The sequence below is a fragment of the Jaculus jaculus genome, chromosome 1, assembly GCF_020740685.1.
Source record: "Jaculus jaculus isolate mJacJac1 chromosome 1, mJacJac1.mat.Y.cur, whole genome shotgun sequence".
Taxonomy (NCBI): domain Eukaryota; kingdom Metazoa; phylum Chordata; class Mammalia; order Rodentia; family Dipodidae; genus Jaculus; species Jaculus jaculus.
This window is the reverse complement of record NC_059102.1, coordinates 303,062,836-303,082,414: the sequence shown is the minus strand read 5'-3', so window position 1 is coordinate 303,082,414 and position 19,579 is coordinate 303,062,836. Positions and strand designations below refer to the sequence as shown.

Below are 19,579 nucleotides of genomic sequence, written 5' to 3'. Positions count from 1 at the left end.
TTCTAGAGAGTGATTTCAAACATATATAAGCTAATATGATAGTAACAAATTTTAGTATAAGACATTTAAATTATGTCAGCCATTACCATACATACTTTAAAGGACAAGTTGTAGAAATGTTTCCTGGAAACTAAATATATTCTCTTTCAAAGAAAAGTTTTAGACAAGTAAACCTTAATCTCCCATTCATTTTGCATGATAAATTACTCATTGTCAAGCAAGTCTTGGAAAGGTGTTCTGTGATTCAATGATAACTACTTCAGTGGTGATAATATTTGAAAATTGTACAGATGTGCTCTTTAGTGGAGGACCACTTACTCATGAAAATCAACCCTAGTAGAAAACTAATATATGTAGAACTAAATGGCACATTGTGGTAGGTTGAATGGATATTCCCCAATAGATTCAGGAGTTTTACTGAAGCTTGTAACTTGGTGTGACCGTGGGTGGATCCAGCCCTAAGGTGTGTTTGAGGTTGGATCTGAATTCCAGCCAAAGATACACAGAGCGCTTGAGCTCTGCCTGGGGTTCCTGTAGTGAGTTTGCTTATGGTACTGGTGGTGGTTGCTTTTCTCTCTGTGTGGACCTATGAAAGAGGGCCAACTTCTTCTGCCATTATGGAACTTGCCCTGGATCTTTAAGTTTCAAATAAATTCCTCCCATAACTGCTGGTCTGGAGGTTCATCCCAGCCACAGGGACCTGACTGAGACACAAGCCAAATGAGTTTTTACTCATCAAAACATCCAGAGATATTCACTGGTAGTATCTTAGAGTGGTATATGTTACATGTTAGAATTGATCATTTTAGTTTTTAAATCTTAAAGGAGAAGTAAATTTGGTTCAAGTTCACTTTTTACATAGCCACTTGACAGAGCTGTTATTTTTAAACTTTTTTTTTTTGCTTATTTTTATTTATTTGAGAGCAACAGAGAGAGAGAGAGAGAGAGAAAGAGGGATATATATATAGAGAGAGAATGGGCGCGCCAGGGCTTCCAGCCACTGCAAATGAACTCCAGACACATGTGCCCCCTTGTGCATCTGCCTAACATGGGTCCTGAGGAACCGAGCCTCGAACCAGGGTCCTTAGGCTTCACAGGCAAGTGCTTAACTGCTAAGCTATCTCTCCAGCCTCAGAGCTGTTTTAATATAGCTGCATCAGATAGCCACCTTGAAATGTAAGTATCAAGGGTCAAAGAGATAGACTTAGAAATAAACTGGAACTAAAATTAATGATGCTTGTAAATGAACTGGTTGTCATTGTGGTAGAAAAGAAGGGAGGTGATCAAACCAAATATTTTATCTTGATTTCTAGTTTGGGGGTAATTGGATGATCTTGGTGTTAGTAAATGACACAGAGTAGGTTGGGAAGTGAGGGTAATGTTCATTCAGTATTCTATGTTGATTTGAAGTTCACTGTTTAAACATTAAAATTTAACTATTTTTCAGTCATCAGAAATTGTGTTATATCTTGAGAGATGTTTAGGGCTAGATGGAAAGGTGTGAGACTCATAGATGTGGAGTCATAAGGAGGACTTATCTTATGGGAAATGTGGAAAAAGTTGGTTAAAACAGTGCTTGTTGTGCCAGTACCATTAATGGATAACTGTTCTTTCTCCACTGACTTGCCATGTCTGTGTGATCATATGTCAAGAGCCCATATATATCTTAGGTTTCTTCCTGTGTACTGTACTTTGTTTTATAAACCCATTTATTTTTTGTCAATATACAATGGCTTAATTATTTTTTAAAAAGGGGCAGAAATTAGATTATGTATCTTCAAACAGTGATCCAGGGAGAGAAAGCCTTAGGAAAGGTTTTGCAGAAAAATGACTTGAGAGCAATCCAAGAACCAAGTAATGTACACGCTTAGAATGAGTATTCTCAAGGATACAGTGGTCAGTACTGTTGTCAGGTAAGGGCTCAGGATTTGATTTATTGGTGAAGTCTTTGAATCTTTCTGAGGTGATTTTCATAAAGTCTGAACAGAGGCTTTATTATTGTGGATTGAAGAGGAAGCAGAGGTGAAGAAGGGGAGAATAGTGTTTGAATTATTCTTTCAAGAAATTTTATAAGATATTAGACTAAAAATAGTATTTTGGCCAACACAGGGCATTTTTAGGCTACAAAAGGTTTGAATGTCTTTGTAGTTGGACAGGGAGAGCTAAAAATGGAGAGGAATTCACTCCCCCAGTTCTTAACCATACCCTTTCTTGACATGCTTCTGTGTCTTTACAAATGCTATTTACTCTTATTTAAAAGGCTTTTTTTTCTCACTTAAGTCCACCTGAGCAAGCCTTTTCAACAAAGGCATGTGAACAGCCAAAATAAAATAGTGACTTTAGCACAGTGCCAGTTTCTATACTTAGAAATGTTTCAAAATATTTTCTATGACATTTTTTAGTAGGTTACTCACCCAAAGTTATTTAAAATGCATTCAATCCAGAGCAGCTAAGTGAGGAGTTTTGCGAATCCATTTGTCACAAAGTAATGATAAAAATGGACAAAATTCTTAAAAAGAACTATTTATTTAAAAAGAACTTTGGAAAATGACCAAATTCAAACAAACAACAACAACAAAAAACTAAGGAGCAGTGTATTCAGTAGAAAGACTACTGAACCTTGTTTATCATCATGGTCTCAGAATGCTTTTGGCTCCTGCCACTGCTCCTGCTCTGCTCTGTTCATTCCACTGCTGATTTATTCTTAAGGTGCTGTAAAGTCAACAGCTCTGTCTGGAGGGAGCGCACTTCCTCTAAAGCAGAACATGAATGACCTTATATTTCTGGAACATTATTGGCAACAGTAGCTATGATGTTTGTAAGAAGAGAATGGGAAAACCAGTGTTGAAGTTAGCATGGGATAACTCTGGAGGGGAAAGCTAAATTGGCCAAGATTTCACAGGAGATCTTAGGAATGAGTGAAACTTCATGAAATCCCACGTGCAGGTCTACATGCACAGACTCTACACACCCTCAGGAGATAACCAGACAAGCTCTGACTAGTGATGCATCCCTGTGTTGGACATGGAACCTTGCACATGAACAATGGAGACATTTTTTCTAGCATTATGTCTCCTAAATAATTTAGCTTCTTTTCTACTGTATTGGGAAAATTCTTTTCCCAGATGGAGTAAATACTGAAGCCTGATCAAGCAAGTCTTCAATTTTCCCTTGTCAGCTTGAAAATTGGGAATCTAGAATCCAACTGCTACTGGCCCTGTATGGTTCCTTGTTTTCAGCCACGTGCTTTCTAGTGTGCATTTCACACACTAACCATTCTTTTGAAATCGATTAGATTATGTAGTGTTGCCATGTTACTTTTACTGTTTGGGCTTCCTGTCATTCTGTGGCTCAGAAATTTCATACTTATTCTTTTGCTGTTCCTCAAACCCAGCAGATAACCGCTAGCCTCTGACTTCTTACATTTGCATCTCCCTTGGCCTGGATCTATCTTTCCCCACCCCATAGCCACATTATTCTCTCTCTCCTTCTTGCTATGCTTTCTTTGAATATAACTCCTCATGAGATTGTACACGCTCACTAAGTGCTATGAGTAATAATAAATGAAAAATTAATAACAAAAGAATTGATAAAAAACCAAATAGTTATCTTTTCCTGGTGTCTCAGTATTATTCAATACTGGGAAAAATTAGAAAAAGAGATAACATTTGGGGCATTGCACTTGAAAATATGAAAAAAAACATAAAAATTTCAAATTCTGGGCTGGAGAGATGGCTTAGTGGTTAAGCCTAAGGACCTTGGTTTGAGGCTCAATTCCCCAGGACCCACATAAGCCAGATTCACAAGGTGACACATGCAACTGGAGTTCCTTTGCAGTGGCTGGAGGCCCTGGTGGGCCCATTCTCTCTCTCTTGATCTGCCACTTTCTGTCTCTGTCTTTCGCTCCCAAATAAATAAATAAAAATTAAAAAAATTCAAATTCTCACTCTTATATATTGTCTAAATATGAGCAAAATATCAAATTTATGTTTTCCTTTCATTTTTTCCCACTTCTGTTCTTGACAGTTTTATCGTATTTGATATGTCACCTTTCTTTTGAAAAATCTATTAGCCATCACCTCTGTAAAGCTACAAAAATCACAGAGTAGGAAGTAATAGTTTCTTTTCTTTTATAGATAGGTGTTCATACATTTTCAATACACTTTATTATTAGTTCAGTAGTTGACATTTCTGTCAACTCAGCCATCAAAAGTTAGAGCTGGAGGTGGCATAGAAATGTTTTCCTGCTGGGGGGAACTGGAGTATTCTTTTATTTAATTATTTTCAACAATTTGCCTGTCAAAGCAAAAGTGGAATTTCAAGTCATTCTAAATTGTCTTGCCTTAACCTGTAATTTAACTAAAAGGGGAATGCAGATTTAAAATGACTAAAATTGCATTTAATTTTCTGAGAAAAATCTCAAGTAAAAAGAATTAAGGTATCTTTGTACGTTTTTTAAATGATATTCAAAAAGTATGTTAAAGGGTATTGATTTGAATGCAAGGAATCTTAATTTTCTAATGTAGGAAAGTTAAGTCCATATATCCTATAATGTTATAGGGATCATTAAAAAATTTCATTGTCACTGTTCTGCATTCTCAGATGCTCTGAATTGTCCCTGCTGAAACTTATATTACACTTGGTATTTCTTCTTATGAAGTTAGAACTAGGTTTTTGTTTTTTGACCTTATATTTGCATTTTAGTTACTTATAATATGGAAAATAAGCTATAAGAAGCTATTTAAAGGCAATAAATGGTAAATATAATATGCTGTTATGTAAATCCCCAATAATTTAAAATTTCCAGGTTTACAATAATATTAAATAACCTTAACACGAGACTGGGCATGCTGAGAATGGGGTTCCTGAGGCTGGCCAGGGGGCCAGTGCAGGAGGCAGTGGTCATGAGCGTGTGGAGGAGGCAGCGACTACAGCAGGGGCAGGTGGTCGTGCGTGGCAGGTGCAGGTGACAGAGAAGGTAACAGAGAAGACTACTTCCCTTTCTTGTCAGGGCTTCAGCATGACTGAGTGCTTCCTGCCCTCCACCGGCAGCTCCAGTGAATGCTGCAGGGCTGAGCATGACAGCAGGTTGACCCAGACCCTACTTCTGAAGAGATCAGCCTTACAGAGTTTCCTAGATTACATTGCATGGGTGAGCCCTTGCCTCCCCATAACATCCTCCACGAGCCTCTTGATAGAGTGTCTGATGATGAGAAAGACCATGGGAAGAAAAAGGAAAATTCAAGGAAAAAGAATAAAAGATGGAAGGCTATGCTGTCTTCTAAGAGGACAGCTCTGGAGATGAAGCCAAAAGTCCTTCCAAGGTGAAAAGGTCCACAGGAATCCATGTTTTCAAGAAACTTGACTTCTCTAAATAGAAGAAGGATTTTAAAATGAAAGAGAAATACAAAGAAGAAAAGCATAGAGAAGAAGTCAAAAGACTTCACAGCAGCTGATGTTGTTAAACAATGGAAGGAAAAGAAGAAAAAGAAAAAAAGCCAATTCAGGAGCCAGAGGGGCCTCAGTTGATGCTCTGAGTCTCAAGCCCATTTTTGGAATTCCTTTGGTCGATGCAGTGCAGAGGACCATTAAGTATGATGACATTCACTTGCAAGCTGTCTTCCGTGAGTGCATCGATTACATGGAGAAGCATGGCATGATGTGTGAAGGCATTTACAGAGTTTCAGGAATCAAATCTAAAGTGATGAGGTAAAAGCAACCTGTGACTGAGAGGAGTCTCTAACCTTGGAAGAATATGAGTCTGTAGCTAGTTTGCTGAAGCAGTATTTGCATGACCTTCCAGAGAATTTGCTTACCAAAGAGCTTATGCCCCAATTTGAAGAGGCTTGCGGGAAGACCATGGAGATGAAGACGATGCAAGAATTCTAGCACTTGCTCAAGGAACTGCCAGAATGTAACCACCTTCTGATTTCCTGGCTCATCATACACATGGACTTTGTCATTGCAAAGGAACTGGAAACAAAGATGAACATAGAGAACCTCTCTATAGTGCTTGGCCCAACTGTCCAGGTCAGCATTTGTTTCTTGGATGGGCTTTTCACACACATTCAACAGTTCTTTGGAAATGTAGTACTAAAGCATGTGACAAGACCTCTGTCCTGGTCTAACATGGCCACAGTGCCCATCCTGCCAGAGACCCAGGCGGGCATCAAGGAAGAAATCAGGAGACAGGAGTTTCTTGTGAATTATTTATATTGAGACCTGCAGGGTGGGATAAAGGATTTATCTAAAGAAGAAAGATTATGGAAAGTACAAAGAATTCTGACAACCCTCAAAGGAAAACTGAGAGAGACAAGGGTGTGAAACCAAGACTGCACAGGAGATTGCTAATCATTCCAAGGAGGATATTTCCAAAGAAGAGATGAATGTAATGAGGAAGTTATAAACATCCTTTTAGGAGAATGAGATCCTGATCGAACAGGAGGAGCTCCTGGCCATGGAGCAGTTTCTACACTGGCAAGTTGCCTTGGAAAAAGAAGAGATTGAGCACCTTTGAGCTGAGATTGTGGAGATCCAGTTGCCAACAGCATGGCAGGAGTGAAACTGAGGAGTACTCCTTTGAGGGTGACAGTGAGCGTGAGGATGAAGAGGAGCTGCAGGTGATTCTGGAAGACTTACAAAGACAGAATGAAGAGCTGGAAGTTCCTCTGTAGGATGCTTCCCTCACTTGCTGACTGCGTTTGCTCACTGAAGTGTTAACTAACAACCCCTTCTGTCATTCTTCAAGATCAAGAACAATCACTTGAACCAAGCAGTTCATGAGGAGAGGAGCGTGAGGCCATCACTGAGCTGCGAGTGCAGCTTTGGCTGCTCCAAATGCAGCAAGCTAAGTCTGAGCAGCAGGTGCAAGAGGATAAGGAGCCTGAGAAGCGAGGGACCGTGGGCCCACCACCCCGCGATGGCATCCTTGAGGGGAAAGCAGCCAGAGCAGCCAAAGGCAGGCGAGGAGCAGGTGAAGCCCTCGCCCAGCAAGGTCAGGAAGGAGACACCTATCTGAGCCCAGCTGCCAAGGCCGGACTGCGATGTGTGGGCTCACCTGCTGTATGTTCTGTAAAGGTTCTTTTCAGGCTTGCTTCCTCTTCCCATGCCTGACTTCTCCTCAGGCCCAGGTCCTGCTTGGGTGAAGCAGTGGAAACATAGGGGCATATAGGGGAACAAGAGTTTTCCAGATAGTGTCAGCTTATTTGAAAACTAATTTTGTTAAAATAACTATTTTAACCCTTGAGTGGCTTCTTTTTAAGCCAAAAATCATCCTTTGTTTTTTAGTCACAGCAGAATCAGGATCTCTTTCTCTTCCAAGGTGGGGAACCACACTGGGGCACTGCTTTGCTGCCTTGGGGCACTGGTTGCCAGCCCCATCCGATCTCTGGCCACTCTTGCTTGTGCCTTTCACACCTTCCTGGTGCAGATTGGTCAGTGGGGAGCTGCCTCATATTTTCTGACTGGCCAAAATGGCTCTCACTGGGTGTTCCCTTGATCTGCCCTGTAACACTCTCCTTTTACAATTCTAAACCAAGTCTGTCAACGTGAGTCCCCTGCACGGCCTAGTTTGATTGTAGACAGAGGCTGCCTTTGGAGCTTGCTCCCAGCCCCAGCAGTGCAGGCCCCAATTACTCACTGTCAGGGATCAGCACAGGCCTTCCCTGGGTGGTCTGAGGTGACCGTTCTGACCCCAGAAATCTACACAAAAGATGCTTGTCAAATCAGAAATCTTTTACACAGCTGACCTTCCAGTATAAACAAAATAACTTTTTTTTCTTTTCACAATTTTTATTAACATTTTCCATGATTATAAAAAAATATCCCATGGTAATACCCTCCCTCCCCCTCACTTAAACAAAATAACTTTAATTGCTTGCTTGGGCTAGAATGTACATGCATTTTTGCCTGAATAAGCCATATGTATGCTTTTAAGCAGAAATTTTAAATTATGTTTGTCTCAAGGAACCTACTTAGGGACTTCAGTTGACAAGATTGAGCAGTAGAAAGAAGTGACTTCTCTTCACAGTGGCTGTGGTTCACTGCAGCCCATGTTTTGCTTCTGACCCATAAGCTCAGATGACTGCTCTGAGGCTTCAGGAAGGCCTGACTCTTAGGGAGCTGAGTGGTCCCCACGAGAGGTCACCTGTGCTCTGAAGACAAACTCCACACACTAAGGTGATGAAGCAAACCCCTCTTGAGCTCTACCCTCTTCCTCCTCCTGCTCCTCTGAGGTACTATTTATTTTCAGCCCCTGTTTGATGCAGTTTTTTTAATCCTCTAACTATTGCACTGTTGTGACTTCTTGGCCATTATTTGATTTTTGTACAAAAAAGCTTTGTTATAAAAAATCAGCATACTATTTTTTTTTAATCTAGAGAGAAGATATAATGGCTGAAAATATGGTCAGGTGCCACATATAAATGTGTAAATACTTTCCATACTGTCAGATTTATATATATATATATATATATATATATATATATATATATATATATATGTATATGTATATATGTATGTATGTATGTATGTATGTATATGTATATATATATGAATATATGTGAACATGAATATGTGTGTGTGTGTGTATATATATATATATTCATTTTATATTTGCTGGCAATACTGAAGGTTTCCTTTTGTTTGTGTAAACTCTAATTTCTATCAAGATGTTATAGGTTTTTAAAATTAGTATTTCATTACAAATGTGTCAACATTGGTTAATTTTTGCCAGGACCATTGATCAAGCAAATAAATTCAACAGCCATTTTGGGGAAAAATAACCTTAACAGCTGATTTTTCTCTTTTAGGTTTATTGTGGGCTGACTAAACGTATTTTGTTTGAGGCAAGATCTTGGTGTGTAACCCAGGCCATCCTCAAACTAATGATCTTTTTACCTCAGCCTTTCAAGTGTTGGGGTTACAGTGGCACCATGCTGGGATTAAAATACTATCTTAAAAAATTTCTCCTCCACTATTTGAGAAGAGGATGAGGCCCAGCAACAGGGGTGAAGGAGACCACAATATTATGGGGTAAGGGTAAACTGGATAAAAGTACACGTGTATGAAATACATGTATGAAAATACAATGAAATCTCTTATTTTGTACAAGCAATAAATGCTAATAGAAACTAAAAACAAAATTTCCTCTGATTTAATGATCATAACTAGAGTACAAAACAGTCCAAAACCCAGGTGGTCATTTTCCAACTTAATTCATAGTCTCATTAAATAGAAGACATTCACAGGCAACATTTGCCTCATAAAAATTCATGAATGAAAATTATTTATATGCAAATGGAGAGAAGAAATAAGACAGAAAAAAATGGGTGTTTTCAGAAAAAGTAAACATATAGCACTTAGCTGTACAGACAGTGGTTAAAGAAGTGCTTCTTAAACTTGAGATATGCATATGCATTCCTGGAGATTATGTTAAAATGAACCATACTTTTTTTTAGGTTTTGGCTGTAGTCTGATTTCTGTTTTTAAATAATGTTTTCTGTGCTGCCACTGCTTTTGATTGCACCACTCTGTTAACAAGGGCTTAAATGGTCTCTGTTAACGCATTTAGTCCTCATATACCCATATAAGATATTTACTGTTACATTCATTCATTTTATGATAATGAGTTTTTTTATTTTTTTATTTGCAAGGAGGAAGGAAGGAGGGGGAAAGAGAAGAAGAAATAGGAGGAAGGGAGGAGGAATGCATGTGAATGAGTGCAATAGGGCCTCTTGGCACTGCAAATAAACTTATTTCATTTGCCACTATGTGCCTCTGGCTTTACATGGTACTCAGGAATGGATCCTGAGCTATCAGGCTTTGCAAGCCGGCACCTTTAACTGTTGAGCCATCTCTCCAGCCCAGGAAATATTTTTGAATAACATTATCTATGCATGCTAACTAACAGTTCTTTATCAGTTGGGTACTTTCTGTTATATATATAATTTGTGTGTGTGTGTGTGTATGTGTGTGTATTTTTCAGGAAGGAGAAGAGAGATGGGGTGTAGAAGGAAAGGTCTTTAAAATACATTGTTTCATTCTTGTATTTTTTTGACTTTGGCGACCCTTTGGTTTTATTTTATCTATTTATTTTAAAATATTTTGTTTTATGTATTTATTTGAGAGAGAGAGAGGCAGACAGAATAGGTGTGTCAGGGCCTCCAGCCACTGCATACACACTCCAGACCCAGGTGCCACCATATGGATTACATGGGTCCTGGGGAATTGAAGCTTTGTCCTCAGGCCTAGCAGGTACCTTTTTAGTCATCCCAGTGGTCACCGCCATCTGAAAAGAGAAGCTTCTCTAATCAAAAGTGAGAGTAGCATTAATATATGGGCATGAACAGTAAATGCTGAGTCCTTTGTGCAGGGTCTCATGAGGCTGCTTTCAAAATTTCCACCAGTGCTATGGCCTCTTCTGAGCTATAAGGACCTCTTCAATGCTCATGTGATTTCAGCAGAATTCATTTCTTTACAGCATATAGCTATCAGTGGCTTGCTTTTTACATCCAGCAGCAGAACATGGAAAAAAGTCGTCTGTGGGAAGTATAGCCTTTTGATATTTGTGAAAACAAGAATATACCTTTTACTCAATTCCTATAGCAAGGTGTTTGTGTCTGGAGAGTTCATTATCCTTTCTTTAACTGGTAGAAAATTCACTTGGAATCAAGTATTTTATTTAAGTGGTAAGAGTTTTTTGATTGGGTAGCTTCAAATCTCATTCCCATGCAAGCAGATCCTGAAATACGGCTTTGAGGCAAGAGTGGAGTTAGGGTGGCAGGCTGAGAACAGGCGGTGGAGAGCCTTGTAGACATAGCAATGTGGGTTTCAGCCATGTCAAGTCATTGTGGGGGGATCTGAGCTAAGACCTGGCATGAACAAAGAGGGGTTTGAACTTGAAGTTTCAGCTGGAAATAAGCTATGTGAAATGCTATAAGAACTGAGAGCTCATGTTATGTAAATTTAATCTGAAGAGATAAAAGCCTGAATTAGGATTGTGGCATTGGAAATAAAATAAGTGATTGTAGGGAAATAATTGACAGGACAAGGTGGGTGAGTCATACCTGTCTCTAAATTGCCATATTCAAAAGCTCAGTATGGTTAGGTTGCCCTGGAAGAGAGACAAATTTTTTTGTGTATCAGTTAATTCCCTTCATTCTGAAAACATTTGTGTATCTATCGTATTTTAATACTATGTTCCTGAAAGATGACAAAAAAATCTTTTAAGGTTTAAATAAACATCTTAAATCATATGGAATTTAAGGAATACATGGAAACTGCATAGTGTGTATTGCCTTTGACTTGAATCATAAATGCTATCAGACTAATTCAGAGTGTCATCTTGTCTATTAACTTTTTTCTCTACAGATAACCAGTCATGTTTTTATAAACAACTGATTTAACTATCAGGTGGTTGAGTGTGATTAGATCCTATATCAGCTGAACTCTAGCATTTAATATTAATTTCCTCCCTGTGCTCTGGATTAAAAAATCAATAATAAATATAGTATTGCTAAATTCATGAATATAGCTCTTAAGGTCTAATCTTATTCGTTCCTGAGTCATATTAGTCTTTATATATCTGCTTAAACACAGCAGCTTCTAAAGAGTGAAATCTGTAGTATACAAAGGAAGAACAATAAACAATAAGCTTTCTACCTGTATGTCTATGTTACTGAAATTCTATTAAGCATTAATAGCTTTCAATTTTACAAAATGTATTTTATTTATTTTTTATTGTTTATCCTTTTATTAAGAGAGAGGGCATGTACACATGAGAGAGAGAAGGAGAAAGTGAATTGGTGTGCTAGGGCCTCAGCCACTGCAATTGAACTCCAGAAGCTTGTGCCACCTAGTGTGTGCGACCTTGCCCTTGCCTCACTTTTGTGCATCTGGCTTACATGGGATCTTGAGAGTCAAACATGGGTCCTTAGGCTTCACAGGCAAATGCTTAACTGCTAAGCCATCTCTCCGGCCCCAAAACTTAATCTCTTATGCCTGACATAAGCAACTAAGAAGTGCATTTATTGGAAACCTTTGAGATATTTATTAAAATAAAATTCCTTTTCATGCCTTGGGAAGATTGCTTAGTGGTTAATGCTTGCTTGCAAAGCCTGCTGGGCCAGTTTGTTTTTCATTTTCTTTTTGTTTTTTCTCAATTTTTATTAACATTTTCCATGACTATAAAAAGTATCCCATGGTAATACCCTCCCTCCCCCCCCCACTTTCCCCTTTGAAATTCCATTCTCCATCATATCCCATCCCCATCTCAATCAGTCTCTCTTTTATTTTGATGTCATCATCTTTTCCTCCTCTTATGATGGTCTTGTGTAGGTAGTGTCAGGCACTATGAGGTCATGGATATCTAGGCCCTTTTATGTCTGGAGGGAGCACATTTTAAGGAGTCCTACCCTTCCTTTAGCTCTTACATTCTTTCTGCCACCTCTTCCGCATTAGACCCTGAGCCTTGGAAGGTGTAATCGAGATGTTACTTGGTAATCTTGTCACTTCTTTCCGACACCATGATACCTTCTGAGTCATCCCAAGGTCACTGCCACCTGAAAAGAAAAGATTCTCTAAAGTGACAGTAGCATTAATATAAGGGTATGAATATTAAGAGACGTGCTTACTGGGCAATTTGATAAGCATAATATATACACTTATCCAGGCATCAGCAGATATTACAACCCTAGGGCTCATGACTACCCCTGCTTTAAGTTTTCAGTATCAGGGATGTATTCTCTCCCATGGAGCAGGCCTCCATTCCAATTGGAGGGAAGTTAGTTTCCACCATGAAAGACGTGCCACTATTGCGCCCTTTGGCTCATTTGGCCTGGCTAGTCAATTATAAGGCTTGTACTGTCTGTCCACTGTTGATTATCTTCACTGGTGGAATTTCTTTCTCCCATTGAACTACATGTAGAATGGCTTCTTCCAGCTTTCTGTCAGCTGGTCTACATGGAGGAGGTTATCAGCTCAGTTCCAGCAGGATTTTTCCATGGTCTTGCAGCCCAAGTATGTGGAGTCTTCAGCAATAGGGTCTTACCATCTATTCCTGGTGGGAAACCAAGGGTCTTGGCAATGTTTTGGGGGCATCAGGGTCCTCCCTGTCCAACAACTCACTGACGGTATCCCATTCCTGGCACTGAACATTTTCTAACAACGATCTATGGCTCCTGAGTGTTCCATTGTCCAAAACCGGAGGATTCCATATGATTTATTTGTATCCTCTTAGATTTTTATTAGCCCTCCCTACACCTTTCCTTTTCTCAATCTCTTCCCCTGAGCTCACTTTGGGCCTTTGCACCCCCGTTAATCTATTCTTCTACTTACATATATACAATACCAACCTATTAAGTACCCTCCTCCCTTCCTTTCTCTTCCCTTTATATCTCCTTTTTAACTTACTGTCCTCTGCTACTGAGTTTTTTCCTTCTCACACAGAAGCCCAATCATCTGTAGCTAGGATCCACATACGAGGGAGAACATGCGGCACTTGGCTTCTGAAGCCCAGGTTTTATTTCCCAGCACCCATGTAAATGCAGAAGCAACGTGGCACATATATTTGATGCCAGTGTGCCTGTGACAAGGGGAGGTATAGCTAGGAGAATATGAAGCTCACAGACCAGTTAGACTGACATTTGTTTGCAGTCTAGGAGTTTGGCTGTAGTGACAAGAGACCTGTTTCAAAGAAGGTAGACCACAGACAGTTTGAAGGTATCCTTTGACCTTTCCATGTGCAGTGTGATATACGTGCATGCACACACACACACACACACAAATTTAAAAAATTCAAAATTAAGCATCTATTTAAAAAAACTCTTTTTCTACATAATTTAATTCATAGAACAATTGAGGTGGGGGGAAACGTGTCTAAAGTTTCAAGTAATAAAAACTTTATTTTTTGTATTCAGGCTAATAGGTTGTAGTGATAACTTTGGTGTGATTATGCATATATCATGATATTTGTCTATAGTTATATATCTATCATCTATCTATCTGTCATCTATCTATCCATCTGTCTGTCTAATTGTCTATCACTATCTGTGAATTACAAGGGGCTGTATAGAGTTATCTATTGCTTGCCTTCTCCTGAAGCAGAATCCTCTAATATCTGATGGGTAGTCTGGTCACTTTCAAAATAAATTAATTCACCCAAAATTCCACTTTCTAGTGATTAAAAGTAATGGCACATGAATATGAAATACTTATCATGTGAATTATTAATTAATTTCTCATACCAGCCCTCTGATGTGACATTTTATCCATTTTTTTTCCGGAAAGGGAATTGAAACTTAGAGATTAAGCAGCTTGTTTAAAGTCACATGTTTTGTGCATTTTTTCATGCTAAAATATTTTCTCAGGCCTGATTGAATGTCCTCTTTCCTTCTTAAATAGGTGCTACCTCAGTTAACATGAGAGTTGGGTAGGCACATTTCATAGTTTATCAACATTATGCTGGGATTTGAGTTGGAAACAAGTTGCTAGTAGCAACCTGTGCCTGACTCCCAGGTGCATGAGAGTGGCAGGCTTGGGTAGGTAGGTGTCTGAGGAAAAGTCCTCAGAAAGAGGGTATTGATCATTTGGGTTCTCATACATAATTTTCTATAATCAGGAAATGTAATCACCTCAAATCACTAAACTATTTAAAATTTGGAGGCTGGTAAAAACATGGGTATCATGTAGTTGTGCTCAACATATGCTACTTAAATTACACTGAATGATCTTATTTATACTTTTGGAAAACTGAGATTTGTGGCTGAGAAATAATGTCAAGGCCATGTCTTAAGTATTTTATATTCTATGAGGAGTTAATTGCTTTATGTAATTGGAGCCATATTGAGGGTTTATTAACTATTTGCAGAAAGATTATGAAGGTAATTTATATACCATTCTCTTTAGCTGCAGTTGGTGTATAGAAGGAGAGAGGTTGATTTTCATTTGTAATTATTGCTTTTGTTACACCAGGGGGTGTGGTGTTCTAATGATTTGAATATGGTATTGGGAATTGAGTGACACAGATAACTGCAGGAAGAAAGCTGAGCTTTTCTGAAAACTTATTGCTAAAAATATCATGCTGGTTTTATTATTGGGCCTGGAGTAAATATTTGCAGAATATGTGTCAGCAGAAAGGCTACGGAATTGAGCACTATTAATATTTCATTATAATGTAAATAGAATCAGGCAGATTGTACAAGAACAATTCTAAAGACTGCCTATTTGAGCACATTTAAATTTTTTTAGTGGTATTTTAACAAGAAGACTTAAGTTTGAAGTTGGATGGCTTACCAATTTGTCCTTTCTGTTTTGTATCAAACCACAAGCAAATTTCACATCAGAGAAGTAATTTGAGTTTTAGATTTTTCATGTTTCTTCAGAAATTGCCTCATTATAATCTGCTCAGTAGTCTTTGTATTCACCTTTCTCCCTGTAATCTTTATGACTTCTTCAGTGTTATTTTTCCTCTTACTTGCTTTCAGTATTTCCAAGCCTTGTTCTGTTCTTCCTTACCTATACCTTTCCAGGTTATTTAATTCTCTCTTAACCACTTTCAGATAAACTTGGTACCTGGAATAGGTAAGGTGTTGTATTAAATGGATACAATTACTGTGTTTTGCTATTTAGAGACTAATAGAGACATGCATAAAATGAATGCAGGATAGTAAGTACATATGTATAGAGAAAGATAAGTTTAATAGCAGTGGTTGCAATTTGAATGCTCTGTGAGGAATGTGCACTTCTCTGATCATTCACAAAATAAGATATCTGTTGAATATTTAGAATAGTCATTTTATCCAATTAGAGGATTAATATTTGCAAACATAGCTTAAATTTTGAGTTTGTCTTACTATTTTTCTTGTAATATGATATTTTCTTTAAAGATATTAAGTCTTAATCAGAATGATTAGGCAGCATCCTCCACAATAGGTTTAGAAGGAAAGGATCAAAAATATGTATTTGAATGTAATAAGCTACATTTTGCATGTTATTATTTATAACTTTAAAAATATTTTTATTTATTTATTTATTTGACAGAGAAAGGGAGAGAGAGAGAGAGAGAGAGAGAGAAAACGGGTCTGCCCAGACCTCTAGCCACTGTAAACGAATTTCAGATGTATGCGCCCCCTTGTGCATCTGGCTAACATGGGTCCTGGAGATTCGAACCTGGGTCCTTTGGCTTTGCAGGCAAATGCCTTAACCACTAAACCGTCTCTCCAGCCTTTTATAACTTTTTTTGCGTTAGGGTTTTTAAAAATGTGTGTAGTAAGTGAGGTGGTGTGTGCCTGTGTTGTGTCTGCACCTGTTTGTAGATATGTGTGCCTGACATGCATGGTCAAAAACTAGGGGAGGATGTGCAGTGGTCCCCCTCACACCTCATCGCTCACCTCATGTTTCTTTGATACACAGTCTCTTATTGTTTCTAGTACATTTTGACATGTGGTAATGATTCAGAAAAGAAAACATAGCATCAGACCATACTTCCATTATAAAATTTAAAGCTTTTGCATTATTATTAGTATGATAGAACTCAATCATTGCTAAATATTGCTTAATCCTTCTAGAGATTTATTTTCTGACTAGCTTTCCTACACAATGAAGTGCCAGAGGTAATACACGATAATTATCACAAACAAGTCCACTGTCAGTGGATGATGGCAGTAGATGGTTTATATTTAGGCATTTTGAAGATACCTGTACTTTCCTTAATAGAAGTTATAGCAGAACAAACTGCATGACATATTTTCCTTTGTGCTATGTTAGGGGCTCATTGCTAGTGAGATTTGGGCAAGGTAGCTTTTGTTGATGAAACTGGTGAAAGGATTATAGAAGTATAGGCTTTTTTTTGTCCATATAAAATATTTCTTAGAATTCCTGTAAACTTAAAAAAGACTTTATGGACCTGGGTTTCTGTGTAGAGCCTAATTCTATCTTAGAGTAGACAAATGAAGAAAATTGTCTTTGAGGCAAGATAGTCATGGACCAAAATAAATTCATTTGGAAACTTGGTACTACAAGGCTCCCTCTTGTTGCAAAATATTTGAGTCTATGGTATTATTGTTTGTTTCCCTGTTTGGTACATCTTTCTGCTATTAGGTCTGGTTTCTTAGATACATAATAACATGAGATTGAAATGATCTCTTTCAATGTGATTTTATTTTATTTTATTTTTTCTCAATTTTTTAAAACATTTTCCATGATGATAAAAATTATCCCATGGTAATACCTGCCCCCCACTTTCCCCTTTGAAATCCATTCTCCATCATATCCCCTCCCCATCTCAATCAGTCTCTCATTTATTTTGATGTCATGATCTTTCCCTCCTCGCATGATGGTCTTGTGTAGGTAGTATCAGGCACTATGAGGTCATGGATATCCAGGCCATTTTATGTCTGCAGGGAGCACGTTGTAAGGAGTCCTACCCTTCCTTTGGCTCTTACATTCTTTCTGCCACCTCTTCCACATTAGACCCTGAGCCTTGGAAGGTGTAATCGAGATGTTACTCGGTACTCTAGTCACTTCTTTCCGACACCATGATACCTTCTGAGTCGTCCCAAGGTCACTGCCATCTGAAAAGAGAAGATTCTCTAAAGTGACAGTAGCATTAATATAAGGGTATGAATATTAAGAGAAGTGCTTACTGGGCAATTTGATAAGCATAATATATACACTTATCCAGGCATCAGAAGATATTACAACCCTAGGGCTCATGACTACCCCTGCTTTAAGTTTTCAGTATCAGGGATGTATTCTCTCCCATAGAGCAGGCCTCCATTCCAATTGGAGGGCAGTTAGTTTCCACCATGACAGATGTGCCACTATTGTACCTGTTGGCTCATTTGGCCTGGCTAGCCAATTATAAGGCTTGTACTGTCTGTCCACTGTTGATTATCTTCACTGGTGGAATTTCTTTCTCCCATTGAAATACATGTAGAATGGCTTCTTCCAGCTTTCTGTCAGCTGGTCTACATGGAGGAGGTTATCCGCTCAGTTCCAGCAGGACTTTTCCATGGCCTTGCAGCCCAAGTATGTGGAGTCTTCAGCAATAGGGTCTTACCATCTATTCCTGGTGGGAAATCAAGGGCCTCAGCAATGGCCTATAATGTTTTGGGGGCATCAGGGACATCCGTGGCCAACAACTCCCTGGAAGGTATCCCATCCCTGGCACTGAAAATTTTCTAGCAACGATCTATGGCTCCTGAGTGTTTCAATGTGATTTTAATGAATAGAAAGGTGCAGCAGCTTTTAAAATACTTCTTTTTTGTTTATTTTTGTTAGTCATATTAGCTTGACCAGTGAGTTATAGTGAGTCTCTGTCCCTGCCCACCCTTTCACTGGATTTACTGGCATGCATGGCCTTGCTTTGATTTTTGTGTGGGGTTGGGGCTAGAACTCCAGAATTGCCTGCTTACATAGAACCTGCTCTTACTTGTTGAGCCATCTGCTTGGGTCCCCTTTTTAGATTTTTCTAGAATGATTTCTAGGTCAGTTCATATCATTAATAAGCCGTTTATAACTTGTTTGTGATCCAATAGTTTTTACAGCATTTGTTAAAGCTTCATAAAGTTTTTGTGGATGCTCACTATTCTGACATGTGTTATGGACAGAAAGATAAAGAAAACATGTCTCTTAGAGAGGCATACTCATTAATGGGTAATTTTTACAAAATTTAGTAATTTAGAAATAACAGGTTAATGGAGCACCATGTGAACTAACAAAGAAATCTGGTTTGGCCTGAAATTCAGGAGTTTCTTTACAAATTAAGCATTTGTTCTCAGTCTTGATTAATGTATATTTAGCCAGAAATATTATGCTCCATGGTAAGGGAGGTATTCTAGGCAGAAGGAAACTTTAGATGATAGGTAATAGCATTATGTTTGCAGTAAGAGACATATAGTTCACTCAAAGGAGGTGGAATGATAGGAGTAGAGATTAACATTTGCAGTGGGCTGAGTATATTTATGTCATATTAATGCTACATTCTTTGCTTTAATCAGTGGTTGGTATAAGAAATATCTCTACAGATGTGATAGATTTATTACTTTATAGGTGCTTTGTATAATGTTTTAGAAAATTGTTCTCATGTTTTTTAACCTCTTTAGCAGGAAGAGTTTGGTGTGTAGCCTTGCAATTTTCCTTTCCCGTGTTTTGGCGAACTTTAAAAATTTTTTTTTAAATGTTTTTATTTATTTGAGAGCGACATACAGAAAGAGAAGGAGGCAGAGAGAGAGAGAATGGTCACTCCAGGGCCTCCAGCCACTGCAAACGAACTCCAGACGCATGTGCCCCCTTGTGCATCTGGCTAATGTGGGTCCTGGAGAATTGAGCCTCGAACTGGGTCCTTAGGCTTCACAGGCAAGCACTTAACTGCTAAACCATCACTCCAGCCCTTTGGCGAACTTTTAAAGCTCACTTTTCATTTACTTCCTATATGCTGCTTTAGCTTGGGGGTTCTGATTGAAGGTGTCTTTTTCATGCTACCCTTGCTTGATGTTAGTGCTTCCACTCTAGTACAGAACCTAGGGAACATAAATTTCTCAAGGGCACAAAGGTTCTCCACTGTACCTTTTAAAATTTG

At 38.5% G+C, this 19,579-nt stretch overlaps 1 protein-coding gene and 1 pseudogene across 4 annotated transcripts in view; both read left to right on the top strand.

Moving 5' to 3' along the window:
- The window catches only part of Rabgap1l (RAB GTPase activating protein 1 like), a 682,536-nt gene that overhangs the window by 163,636 nt on the left and 499,321 nt on the right, over nucleotides 1-19,579 (top strand). The gene's annotated exons all lie outside the window — the stretch shown is intronic.
- LOC105944021 lies at nucleotides 5,021-7,018 on the top strand (annotated as a pseudogene).